Genomic DNA, 14,144 nt, shown 5'->3' with positions numbered 1-14,144 from the left:
AGTTTGATTTCATCGTTATCTTTACAAATCTACTTTAATTTGATTTAGCACTTAGCTTCACGAAGATTTTCATTCATCAAAAAATGTTTTTAATATGATAATAAAATATTCACATCTATTTAATAGAAAACATTTTTATAGATTAGATATTTGTTTTGATTGACTAAGATTACTTACAACCTTTATCAGTTTTTAGGAAAAGATTTTAGTATGTTAAAATAATTTTCAATAGTTGAACTTTTCTATACTTTCAAAATGTTTTAAGCTACTCTATATTTCTATATTAATATATTAAAATGTAGTTTGAATCCATCAACTTTGCGAGTAACTAATATTAACATATTAAAAAAAGTTTTAATTTATTAAAATTCACAATACCTCGTCCCTTCGTTAGCACAACTTTTTGTGTGGAACTATGAGGCCGATAAGTATCCACCACCAGGCCCGTTAGGTGGTTGGGTATCATAGTCATCATGCCCTTCATTTTTGTTTCATCGACAAGCTGATTCCTTAGACTGTGGAACAAGTCTTCTTCAAATCTCACCTTAGTTGCATGTTGCACCATGTAACATAAAAAACAAAAAAAATTCAGATTTTCTCAAAAGTATCATACCTATTAAGAAATTCTACACTTACCACATTGATAACTAACCAGATTATATGATAAATAAACATTCACACTATTTTCAGAAGGAAGTTTGCTAGGAATTTGTTCCAAAATTCTAACAATCCTCTTATCTTCTTTGGACAGGATCTCCTTAGGCCATTCCTTACCTAAGAAGGTTATCCGTCAATTAGAAGGAAGGCTTCAACTTTTCATTTTCATTATATAAATATGATCGGCCAATCGGGTTTACCTCTATCTTAAGGAACTCATTCTTGAACTTCTTAAAAGATTGAGAATATGTACTAAGCAAGCAAGTACTCGACCTACTTACCAAAGATAATCATGTAATCAGATTCCTTGGTTGTGTATGGTAAAAATGAAGGAAACATTCAAGCAGAGGGGATATATAAATGGCTCATCATATTAATATAAATGCCAGTAGTAAATCTTAACTGTTTGAATGAAGTTATATTGGTGTAACATTTAGGAGACGAAGAACACCTATTGTAAACTCGTCGAAAGGTAGTTGAATGTGAAGTTGTAGGAAAAAAGATATGTACATGTAAAAAAATTCCTTCCCATAACCCTCTCGGACATGACAAACATTATCTATGGTGCATACCCTCCTAAAAGACATTATATTCTCTGATGCCCCACTCTCAAGCATATATATAATATTCAACCTAGATTTCATTATTATCGACCACCTAAATTTGGAAAAATGTCTCCTCACCAAGGGATCTACCCACTTGTATCCTTCCGAGGTAGTTTGTCCTCGACATGCTCCTTAAGAGGATCCTCCTTATTTTCAGTAATCATCTCTATTTCTACCCTTAGAACCCTAGATGATGATACATCAAAGGACATTGAAGTCTGATTACTGTCACTATCTGTCTCCTCCTAAAAACCTATGTTTGATCCACTATATGACAAATTTTTTACTAGTTTGTTCTCAAGTGAGGAACTTCTCCTACAAGATATTGGCAGTAGAGAAAATTCTCATAAACTTGGTGCTCAACTAGGGCAAATGATCCCCATATTAATAGCAAAACTTAAAATCCTTTCGTCTTCCTACCTTTTCATTTCAACCCTTAATATCTCTTTCGTTTTAGCACCCAGGGGATGTGACTCTTCACCTTCTTAGCATCGTTTCGTTTGATGTGCAACTTGATAGCCAATTACCTCCCACATTAAATCAATCCTAGCACTTCGTCATTGCAACCTCTTTATTGCTATGATTTTTGAGACTAGAAGGCTACTATACCTACAAGGCTACATAAACAAAGAAATACAAATTTTCTTTGCACATAACCACAATGACAACGACATAAGTCTGACATGATGGTGGCAATTTACAGGACTTCAACATCCAATGAGTTAAGTCTAAAGGGCTACTGTACTATACATAATCGAATACCATTTGACCATGTCATTATATACCATGTAATCATCTAAAGACATCTTGATTACCCATACCTAAGTTTACCTAGCACATATTATTTCACTACAAGAATGATTGAGATTACCGACGGTCATAATTCGTCGGTAATGTAGAAAATCCGTCGGTAATTAGCATTTATCGACGGCCAACATACCGTCGGTAAAAACGTTGTCAGTAAACTTTACCGACGGATCTTTCATCCGTAGGTAATTACCGAAGGTTTTTGACCGTCGGTAAAGCCTTCGGTAATTACCGAAGGATCTAGGCCTTCGGTAAATCCTTCGGTAAATGTCGCGACCTGGTTCATCTTCTTCCTCTTCCTTCGTCGCTGTGTCAATTTTTTTTTTTCATTTCCACGAACTCCGCCACCAAAACGGCATCACGTGAATAACCATAGGGAATCATGGAGAGTTGAGCTCGATGGAAAAGTTTAGGACTGGTGATATTGTGTCATTTTATCATAGAGAGTTGAGCTCGCCGGAAAAATTTAGGACCGGTTTAGGACCGGTGATGTTGTGTCATTTTATCATGCAGAGTTGAGCTCCCCGGAAATGTTTAGTACCGGTGATGTTCCTAATCGCACAAATAAACTCTACAACAGCCCACCAAAAAACTTGAGCTTGTCGGAAAAGTGGAGCTCGCCAGAAAAGTTAAGAGCATCCCGTGATGGTGGAGACTATCTTGCGATGGTGGAGAGCAACCTGCAATGGTGGAGAGTTGAAGCCACAAGACGGTAAGGAGAAATGAGTAGTGGTGGTGTGAAACTGAGTTTGGTAAAGAAAATGAGGAGAAATGAGCGTCTTTGCCACATATATTGACACTGGAGGCAGAATTTGGGCGGGAAAATTCCCGCTCTTTTTACCGATGGACATGGACCTTCGGTAAATTCGTCGATAATGTCGGTAAGTGAAATAATGGGTGGGAAAATTCCCGCTTTTTTTACCGACGACCAAAAGCCTTCGGTAAAACCGTCGGTAAGTGACATTGACATTATCGACGGATTTACCGATGAAACATGTCCGTCGATAATGTGTATGTCAGTTACCGACGGATTACCGAAGACTTTTGGTCGTCGATAAATAAAATTCAAAATCCGTCGATAATGCCGTCGGAATGAAAATTTACCGACGAAAATGTATCCGTCGGTAATATTAATAATTTTTGTAGTGTTTGATTCTTCACCATAACAGATTGGTCAGATACATATGTCGAATACATATCGACTAACCATTATTAGCACACAAGGGACAACTAGCTTAAGATCATTATTATGGTTTAACTAAGTAGATTAATTAACTAAGGACTAATCCAGGTAATTAATCACATTGACCATGTTCACCTAAGGAAGAAACTCATAAATAATAATATCAATAGCATAATTTACAAGGTAACAATTTACGTTCATTAATTACCGCATTTACTGTTTGTTGAGTTACTTAGCTTACTTAGGCGTCTAAGTATCTTTTGTAGGCACAACCCTAACTCAGCTAAGGAAGGATAAGTATCCACGGAATTGGTGGCTTAGAGCTTTTGGAGTGTTTATTAGAGTCTTTATAGGACATATCCGACCTTGTAAGAACAAAGTTCATTTTTCATTTTATGACCTTTAATTAAAATAAAAAATTTAATGTAGTTTTAAAATATTTTACTTTCACTTTAAATCATAAAAAATATATAAAATATTAAATATTTTTTCTATTATTTATTCGTAAAAAATATTTATTTCGAGTCAGAATAAAATCAGGATTGAATAATCACGGGTTGTAATGGCCTACCAAGCCTATTCACTAGTGGAAAAATAACATTCTATAACAAGACATATTATAACGTAGTTATGAAATCAGTCATAATATCGAATGCGGTGGCAAACTTGTAAATAATTTCAAAACATATTATAACGGAGTTATGAAAATCAGTTATAGTATAAAACGCAGTGGCAAACTTGTAAATAATTTCAAAACATATTATAACGGAGTTATGAAAGTCAGTTATAGTATAAAACGCGGTGACAAACTTGTAAATAATTTCAAAACTTATTATAACGAAATTATAAATATCAGTCATGATATAAAATGCGATGACAAATTTGTAAATAAATTAAAAATATATTATAACGAAGTTATTGACCTATGTTATAATATATGAGTTTGGTAATATATTATGCCTGATGTTCAAAAATTGGTCATAATATCTCTTCATTTCATCTTGTGAAAACCTAATGACTTATTCCTTCTTTCTCGACGCCAATCCTCATCAACCTAACACCACACTTTAGTAGGGTCTTGACTCCATCCACGAGCCGATCTTCACATCTTCATTCAGCATTTCTTCTCTCGCGAGAAACACTCTCATTTCCACAGATTCACTCATTTCACCCTGGCGAGCATCAGAAGCTTCTCACTCTCTCTTGAGAGAGTTCTTAAGCCGTAAGTCTCCATTTCTCTTCACAGATCTGCATTTTCGCTTCACTCATCATCCAACCACATCTACTGCTAGGGTTTCTCACATACCTTCATCTTTTTCGCCTTTACCTTCGATTCCACCAATTGAAACATCATTTTCCACATTTTCTACCGATTATAATCACATTCTACCGATTATAATCCCTTTCCACCGATTAAACGTTGATTTGAAGGATGTTGTTGCGGCCGAGGTTATCGCGGGGAGGGCAGTGGACCTGAAGACGGACTTGGCGAGGTTACAGCACGATTTGATATCGGAGATGACTACGTCAGAGGAGGCGAGGGCGGATGCTTCTGAATTGAGGAAGGATTTAGGGGAGAAGGAGTCGTTGGTTGAGTCTCTGGAGAAGGAACTTACAGCTTTGAAGAAGGTGAAGGCAGAGGGTGAGGTTATGGTTAGGGATTTGGAGAGAAAGATTGGAGTTCTGGAAACCAAGAAAATTGAGGAAAGGAACAAGAGGATTAGGTTCGAGGAGGAGATGAGAGATAAGGTCGATGAAAAGGAGAAGGAGATCAATGGTTTCAAACAGACGTTGGTGGAATTGGAGAAGGTTACTGCTGAGATATACGTCTAGGTAAATAGCTTACTCATTTTATCCTTACGCTGCTCTTTTGATTTCATCTCTAATTGGGATTTTGGTGTGTTGTATACTTTCCGCATGCTAAAAATTGGGGATGAAGGGGACTTTTGTCTTGCTAAAATGTTGACATATGATGATCTTGCTTCCTCAATGAGTGATATTGCCAAACTATTTTTTTGTTCACTGTTTCAACATTTTTTGTCTAAATTAATTTCTGTTTGTTCTTGCTCTAAACTTAGGTCATTAGGACTCCAAGTTATATGTGCCCAGAATCACACCTGGGAGACTTTGTACTGGAAAAATCACTCGTTGAGAATCCAGAATCTAATGCATTGTCTAATTCTTGCTTTGCTGGATCTTATGGATACATAGCCCTAGGTAATAGTTGATTACACCATTGTCTTTTGTTATTCATCTCATTCTTTTGTTATGCAAACTTTTAATACCCAGATGAAATTTTAGTTTAATCTAATCAGAATTTTGTTCCAGAAACCTCTAAGTATCTTGTCCAAGTGTTAACCATGGATTGACATTTCTATGATTTTAGAGTATGCATACTCACTAAAGGGCACAGAGAAAACTGATGTGTACAACATAGGAATGGTGTTTATGGAATTTGTTACTATTAAAATGCCAACAGATGCAGCTCGAGATAGCCATACACTATATACAATGTTAGGAAGTTTCCTTGCAATCGTTACACTCGCTGCATGACATCCTCCACTAGCATTGATCTTAATCTTGCAAGGAAGGAAATGATCATCCTTGGGACACAGTATGCAAGGGAAATGAAGAAGGGTGTCTTTAATGTCATGCACTATCTCATGCCTAAGCGCCAAATCCTATCCCTGCACTCTGGCTGCAACATGGGAAAAGCTGGGGATGTTGTTCTCTTTTTTGGACTCTCAGGTATAACTCTGTTGGATCATCAAATAAGTGTTAGAACCAGAAATTTACCAGTCTTGTTACACAAAACTTTCGTATTCCAGAAATGGATTTTGTCCTCTTCCATTTTGCAGCACTAATTAATGGACCTTTTTTCTACAATTGTTCATATTAGGTACTGGAAAGACCGCTCTGTCCACGGATCATAATAGGTATTTAATTGGAGATGACGAACACTGTTGGAGTGAGAGTGGTGTCTCAAACATTGAAGGGGGTGCTACGCCAAATGCATTAATCTGGAGAATGTTGTCTTTATTGTAAATGTTTTATTAATAACTCGCCTTTTTTAGCTCTTTTTACGCATTAAGAAAATTATATTGGCAGAGCTTGAAACTTTTTGTATATATAACGTAGAAATAAACTTTATATTCATATATATATATATATATATATATATATATATATATCACTTACCATTATTTTCATTATGGTTAATAAAAATATTTTTAGCAATATAGTGTTAAAAATTGAGCATCATTGTTTGCCTTTTACTAATAATTAGTGTTTATCTACTCTAGTTGTATTTAGTATTCGTTAAAAGTCTATATTAAGGTAGAAGCTAATTAACTAATACTATTATATTTTCATAGCATGTGCATTTGATTTTAAAAATATGAATACTAATTATTTACCGACTTTAAGGATGAAACTTAAAAAATCCAACCTCAATTTGCAAAACTCCTGATGCAGATAGTTCATTTGATTTGCACTATATTTGGAGCATAAACAATAAAGTGGACTAAATTACAGGAAAAATTGGAGCATAAAAACATGATAAGTAGTTAGTTATAAATCAATTTTTATTGTAATAACAAATTATTACAATAAAAAAATTGTAATAATCAATTTTTTTTTTAAAAAAAAAACATATATTATAACGTACTAAGTCATGGACGTCATAATACGTTAGTGTTGAAAACACCATATTATAACGTATCAACAAATCTACGTTATAATATCTTTCGCGCATATTATAACTGATTTCAGAAACTACGTTATAATATGTTTAAGCTATTATAACGTAAATTTCTGCTACGTTATAAAATAGGCAGACTTATTATATCGCCCAGAACTATATCTTTAGTAACTACGTTATAATAGGTCATTTTTGTACGTTATAAAATGTCATTTTTCCACTAGTGATTTAAGTTTGACCTGCACTTGATCTGCAAAACTCAGGCTACACTAACTTGCCAACTTTGAAAAAGCAAACTCAATAGTTTGTTCCGCCTTGCATAGGTCTTGGCTCGCTAGGTTGCGAGCGGATTCATTATTTTCTTATTTTCTGTAATAAAGCCTTCATTGTCCTACAAATTGAGAAACTTTAACTCATTCACAAAATTAAGTAGAAACTTTTGGAAGTTGAATGATAAATTGATAATTCAATACTTTTATCCCATTTATATTCGTAATTTGATATGCATGATGAATTTTTGCGATTTTAGCTTATTCATATAATACTTGCCCTCATAGAATGGTAGCCCTCATAGAATGGTATAGGCTATGTAGGTTGGCAAGTCTAAAATCTCAATCCGCCATGCGCTTTTCATGCAGGCTTATGGGTCAGTCCATCCCACTTTGTCATTCTTATATATAATTATATTTTTATTGTTAAATTTTGTTATTAAATTACTTATTTAAGTTTAACAAAATATTGATTTTAATCTTATGTATTATTCATAAATAGAAAATTAAAGTTACATAATTATATATATATATATATATATATATATATATATATATATATATATATATATATATGAATGAACGAAAAATGACATTAATCAAATAATCATGTTAAATTTTGAAGGGTTAAATATGTTTTTAGTCCCTAAACTATCAAGCGAGTTTGGGTTTCGTTCCTCTTCGAAAGGTTTTTTTATTTTAGTCCTCTTAATTTTGAAACTCTTATGTTTAGTCCTTAAAATTGAATAACGGCAACCACATGTGATAGCATCTTTCTTCATGTGATACCATCTTTCCTCATGACTGTGTGCCACATTGGTCTTTACTATGGACTACAAACAGCGCCTCAACCTCCATAACCACCGTGAAATCAACTCCATCACTGCCGCACATTCATCTTCGTCACCTACAAAACCAGAAATCAAAAAGCCAAGAAACCCTAGAATCACCATTCTTCTCGCATCAGACCACCATGCTGTAACCAACAACCACCATGCATCGCGTCTCGCGCCTCCACATCAAAATCCAGCAACCTACAAATAGAAAATCGCAAGTTCCAAAATCCTAGTCGCGCAAGATTCACCTGAATCAGAAATTGAAACCAGAAACCACAACGTCTTCGTCTTTGTGGAAAACCCATAATTAGCGTAGGGCTAGAAAACGTTGGAAAGTCGAGGGCCCTGGTACGTGAGCCGCGGTTGCTCTTGAAGTGGAAAATAAACTTACTTGTTTAGTATATCTTTGTGCCACATAATCATATTTAAAATATAATTTTATTTCTTCTTAATTTCTCCCCTTAGATCTGTCCTGACATATCTGAAACTGAAACAACCATTGTTGTGTGTGTGTGATGAAGCAATAAATGACATTTGCATATGGCAAGTAAGAAATTCAAAGGGTCTTGCCAGAATTCAAGATAATCAATAATTTTGTCTATAATATCTCTTATTTAACCCTTCAATATTTACCACTCTCTTTCTTCATGATGATAAGGATAATAAAGTTTAAAAAAAAATCTCATATGAAATAATAGATAAAGGAATAATGTTTTCGAGAAAGCTCGTGGCTTTGGGATAAAACAAGTGCTTCCATTGTGGTTGTTTGTTTGTACTGTGCCGGAGACATGTTTGTCAAAATGCAATTACCACTTTGTGATCATTGATTTCCTAATTAAGGCTTACCACTGGCAACTTTATTTTCCAATTCCACGCGAGGGCGCTAGTATGAGCAACATTCTCCAAGTCGAAGAAGAGCTTGTAGAAACCGGAAGAATGGTTGCTCTCGCTTCTCGAGCAAATGAGGTTGGTCTCCTCTTAGAGGTTGGTTTGGAAGAAGTGTGTCGGTAGGGAAATCGAAGCTCTACCACAAAACAGCACTGTCGAAGGAATCTTCAAGGAGTACGAGGTTGCGGTGTCGTACAAATGTAAGCAGAGTGGCAGTGTCGGTGGACCATACTTGCAACTGACCGGAGTCAGTGAGTACGAGGTTACCAGTTTGTAGTTGCTCATTTCAGAAAAGAAAAAAAGCAACGTGACACACAGTCATGAGGAAAGTTGATATCACATGTAGGTGTCGTTAGCCAAAATCTAACGTCATTCAATTTTAAGGACTAAATATAAGAGTTTCAAAACTAAAAAGACTAAAATGAATAAACCTTTTGAAGATAGACGAAACCGAAAATCACTTGATAGTTTAGGGACTAAAAACATATTTAATCCAATTTTAAATATAAAATGATGTGTATAATTTTATATTAACAAAGTTATTTAAGTACAAAAGTGTAATGTAAAACATACTAAAAGGATTATGATAATAAAAAAATAAAATTATTATTATTTTAATTATAAAATTGTGAGAACCTGATTTAATTAGCACACAAATCCATTCTCTGATCATCATTTATTGCACCGTGCCACGTCAAAACCCACTCACTTCCACTCTGCATGCGCCTGCCAAGTGTCAAGGCTGGAACCTTTGGAAATTTGTAGTGGAAGACAAGTGGCATCCGTGAATTGGACACTCGTCTTACGAGAGAAGAGAATTGATTTTCTGAAAAACCTTCTCTCCATTCACGCATACACCTTTCTTCTTCCTCTGAACCAAACGTTTCAAATTCTCTAGCTTCTCTCTAAACCATTTTCATCTTCTCTCTAAGATAACTCACCGTCATTCTCTCCAATCTCATTTCAGACACCGTGGAAACATTCCCTGCACCGTGAGCATCATTTTGAACCGGACAGAACTGAGAACTGAACTGGTAAGTTCTCGTCTCTGCACCTTCATCTATTTAGTTCATGCGAACCAAATTCTGGTTGCATGCATGAGTTATAGGTCTGAACTTTGTGTCATTTTTGGTATCTTAGATTTAGTGAAAATCGTGGAGTGATTCGTTGGGTAGAAAGCTGTGAGTGATCGAGAGAAATCATTAAGCAATTGGAAGTACACTACTGAACCAGGTAAGGGAAGCTTTAGTAATTTAATTTAATACTGGTTTGATGTCTATGACAGTAATGAAGTGTACTGGTTGTCTAAAATGTATGAAATATATGAATTTTGATTGTGCCTGAATAAGCATGGTTGCCCTGGATGTATATTATGAATGTTGTTTGAACCGTATGCAGAGAATGAGATGCATGATTTGGAATATGATTGAATTTCTGTATGATTTGGAATGATAATACTTGGAACTGGATGTTGATGATGATACGTTTGAAACTGGAAAATGGAAGATTCTGTATTGATGAAATGATAATATGAATTCTGTAATGTATGAGATTGGTGTTAAAGATAAATTCTAAGTTATGGATCGTATGAAAATTTTGAAGTTAATGTGAATGAAAAATCTGGAAATCTGATCTTTTCTGATTGATGATGTACGCTCGTCATCGAACGGTCTTATACCGTTCGGTTTCCCTGGAAAATAACTTAGAATATGAATTCTTTCATTTGGAAAGGATTTTGATTGAGAACGAGCGTTAATTGTGTGAATGGTTAGGTCTGAGCGTTCGGCTCAGCCTAGCGTGTCCAACGATTTAAAATAAATTGAAGAGTATTTAGGACGCTCGGTTTTGTTACCAGCGTTCGTCATAAGCAGCGCTTAGTATTAGACTGAGCGTTCGTCCAAATGAGCTCTCGGTCATTGATTTAGCGTTCGTCCTAAGCAGGGTTCGGTTCGATAACTGAACGCTCGTCCTTATCATTGCTTCGTGAGCGAACGTAACTAGCGTTCGTCCAAATTCTTAATTTACGTTCGGTCATTGACTGGCAGTGTTTGCTTCCGAATTTAATAATACTCTGATTCTTTATTTAAATATATTTAAAATCTATTTATCCTTTTGATTCAACCTAAAGTCTTTATACTTAGAAGTTTCCTAAGTATTATTCTGATCTTGTAGTCTCAATCTCAATTAAATTATTAAGTGTTCTTAACGTCCGTGAATGGATAAGGGTTCGTTTCTTTTGTTCAGGAACGAGGTTGCAGTGTACTGTAATTCGTTCGTCTTTGTTTATTAAAAGAGGGACGTTCTTTAAATTAAAAGAGTGGAACATAGAATGAAAATGTGAATAAGAGAACTGGTTAATATGTGCGAATGGTATTTGAATGAACTTTATTGAAGTGAATTGTGAATGAGCGTTCCAAGGAGGAACGTCTCCATGATGTGAATGTTAGAAGTTATGTAGTATGACCATGGTAAAGCTGCTGATGGCTGTTCATCCTGATATTCCGTGAGTGCTCATCCTCATGTAGAGGGGAGTAGGTCATGCGTGGGAATGGCAGGAGACCCTAGTCCTACTGAGTACTTTGGACTGATAGGGTTAACCTCGGGTGGCAGCTGTTGAGGGCATCCCAGTTACTACACCACCCGGGTGCAAGAACGCCTGTAGATACATGGCTTCATACAGTCCGGACAGTCGTCATTTATGAGAATTTGGATGAGTTATATTACGCTTTGTGTATGTATTGTTATTGATTTGTACGATTGATTTTATATGTTAAAGTTTATGTTGGTGATATGAATTAAATTACCTAAGCTTACCCTTGCAATTTCCTTGTGTTGTCTACTGTTTTTGTATGTCCGTCTTGTCAATGCAATGATCATCCGTTGTGGATGTGAGCAAATGGTGAGGCACCCCTTGAAGCAATGCTGGAAGAAGAAAATTTGGAGGATGCCAACTTGGTAGAAGTAGAGGTTAAAGCCGAACAGTAGAGTGTTCGTTCTTTAGAAATTGCTAGCGTTTATGTGCTGTATTTAGAGACGTTCGGTTATTTATTTTGTAAGGCCGTTCGTCCAGATTTGTGAAGCCTGGTAGTTAGAAAACTGAACGCTGTATAACTTTGTACGTTCGTTTTTTTTTTATTTTGAGCAGCTGTTGCAAATATTAAGACTGCACTGTAATTTCTGTAAATGTGATTAGTTCTGATTAATAGTAATTACTATTTATTGGGATGTTACATTTAGTGGTATCAGAGCAGTTTTGTTCTTTTAAGGAACACTGTAGGTTATGAGTGCACTACGTTTTTGCTGTGTGCTTATTATGTGTTAATGAGTTATTGTTTTAACTCTTGAACTTTACTAACGCTCGTTTTTCTCTGATCCAGAGAACTAATGGCGCCTAGACTTCCTCCTCCTCCCCAACCGAATGAGTCAGATACGTCCAGCAACACTAGGTTGTTGGAAACCGTGGTTGAAAGGCTGCATCAACAGAACACAACTTTACTAGAGCAGAACGCCACTCTGATGCAGCAAAACCAGGCTGCTATGCAAGGTTTGGAGGCATCGCGTGTCAATTCTGAAAACACGCAGAGGCAATTGATGGAGATCCTGGCTGCAACTAGAGGTGCGCCGGGAGCATCTTCTTCAAACGCTGCTCAACCAAATGCTGAATGGAGTTTGGAAAGTTTCCTTCAGCATCACCCTGCCAAGTTCAGTGGCAAATGTCTTCCTGATGAGGCGGACCAGTGGCTAAGGGATATGGAGAGAATTTTCAATGCCAAGAGGTGTCCGGATGAGAACCGCTTGGCATACACTGAATACTTGTTGACGGGAGAGGCGAGCCACTGGTGGGCGAGCGCTAGGGCCATTCTAACGGATGCTCAACAACCAATCACTTGGGAAGTTTTCAGAAACAAGTTTTATGAAGAATACTTCCCTGACAGCGTACGTTTTGCCAAAGAGGTTGAATTTTTACAGCTCGTTCAAGGCAGTATGTCCGTTTCTGAGTATACCAACAAGTTCAAGCACCTTGTTCGGTTCAATACAATGGCCACCAGTGAAGAGTGGCAGTGCAGGAAGTTCGAGAACGGTTTAAGAAGTGATTTGAAGGTTATGATTTCAAGCTTGTGCATACGAACTTTTCCTGCCATGGTTGAGAGGGCAAAGGTGTTGGAGAAGAACATGGCAGAGGCGGAGAAGCACAAGAAGCAACAACAAGTGAATAGGGGACCAATAGTGTCCAGGGGAGGTTCTGTTCAAAGGAGACTACCTTACGCTCGTCCAAACCAGCCATCTCATGCAAGCGGATCCCAAGCCGTGGTCACTGTCGGCCAATCTGGACAGCCGAGAAACTTAACTTGTTATCAGTGTGGAGGACCGCATTTTCGGTGGGCTTGTCCACAATTATCAGGAGGAAAATATTGTACTCGTTGCCGGCAGAATGGACATTTGGAGAACGAGTGCAATATGGGAGGACGTGCGGCAATGAGGCCGCCAAATGCTGGAAGAGCGCAACAAGGAAGGGGTGGACGTGCGCAAGCAACAGGAAGAGTTTATGCTATTACGGGTGCTGAAGCTGCTCGTTCAGGTACACTCATCACCAGCACTTGCTTATTGTTTGGAAAGCCATGTGGTGTGTTGTATGATTCGGGGGCAACTCATTCCTTCATCTCGAAGGCGTGTGTTGAGAAACTGGGGCTAGTGGAGAGTGAATTACAGTTCGACTTGGTGGTGTCAACCCCAGCGGCTGGTGGGATCAAGACGTCTACAGTTTGTGTAAGATGTCCTATAGAAGTTGAGGGGCGTAGATATAAGGTTAATCTCATTTGCTTACCCCTTCGAGACTTAGAAGTAATTTTGGGGATGGATTGGTTGGCTACCAATCGGATCCTCATTGATTGTGGGAAAAAGGAGTTAGTCTTTCCAGATGAAGAAGAGGAAGAATTGTCACTCACTCTCGGTCAGTTGAAGGAGGACATCATGGAGGGAGCAAGCTGTTTCTTGATCATGACGTATGAAGACAATGAGGTAGAGCGTTCGTCCAACAATGAGAGCAGTAGAGGACGAACAATAATAGATGAATTTCCGGATGTCTTTCCGGATGAAGTCCCGGGTCTACCTCCCATTCGTGAGGTTGAATTCACGATTGATCTGGTAACTACTGCTGCACCAATCTCGGTTCAACCTTACAGAATGGCACCAGCTGAA

At 37.0% G+C, this 14,144-nt stretch overlaps 1 long non-coding RNA gene across 4 annotated transcripts; it reads left to right on the top strand.

Annotated features, from left to right (window-relative positions):
* Positions 1–4,242: 4,242 nt before the first annotated feature.
* Positions 4,243–6,361, top strand: LOC148195139 (uncharacterized). Of its 4 annotated transcripts, none has more exons than XR_015780653.1 (4): positions 4,243–4,474; positions 4,684–5,085; positions 5,331–6,000; positions 6,152–6,361. It is a non-coding gene; the product is annotated as an uncharacterized LOC148195139 (long non-coding RNA). The 4 variants fall into 4 exon arrangements; XR_015780652.1 differs by having other exon boundaries at positions 4,243–5,085; positions 5,331–5,469; positions 5,639–6,000; XR_015780654.1 differs by having other exon boundaries at positions 4,243–5,085; positions 5,331–5,469; positions 5,581–6,000.
* The last annotated feature ends 7,783 nt before the right edge of the window (positions 6,362–14,144 follow it).

This window comes from Vigna umbellata, chromosome 7 (genome assembly GCF_029865625.1).
Source record: "Vigna umbellata cultivar VRB3 chromosome 7, Vumbellata_1.0, whole genome shotgun sequence".
Lineage (NCBI taxonomy): Eukaryota > Viridiplantae > Streptophyta > Magnoliopsida > Fabales > Fabaceae > Vigna > Vigna umbellata.
This window is presented reverse-complemented; position numbering and strand designations above follow the sequence as displayed.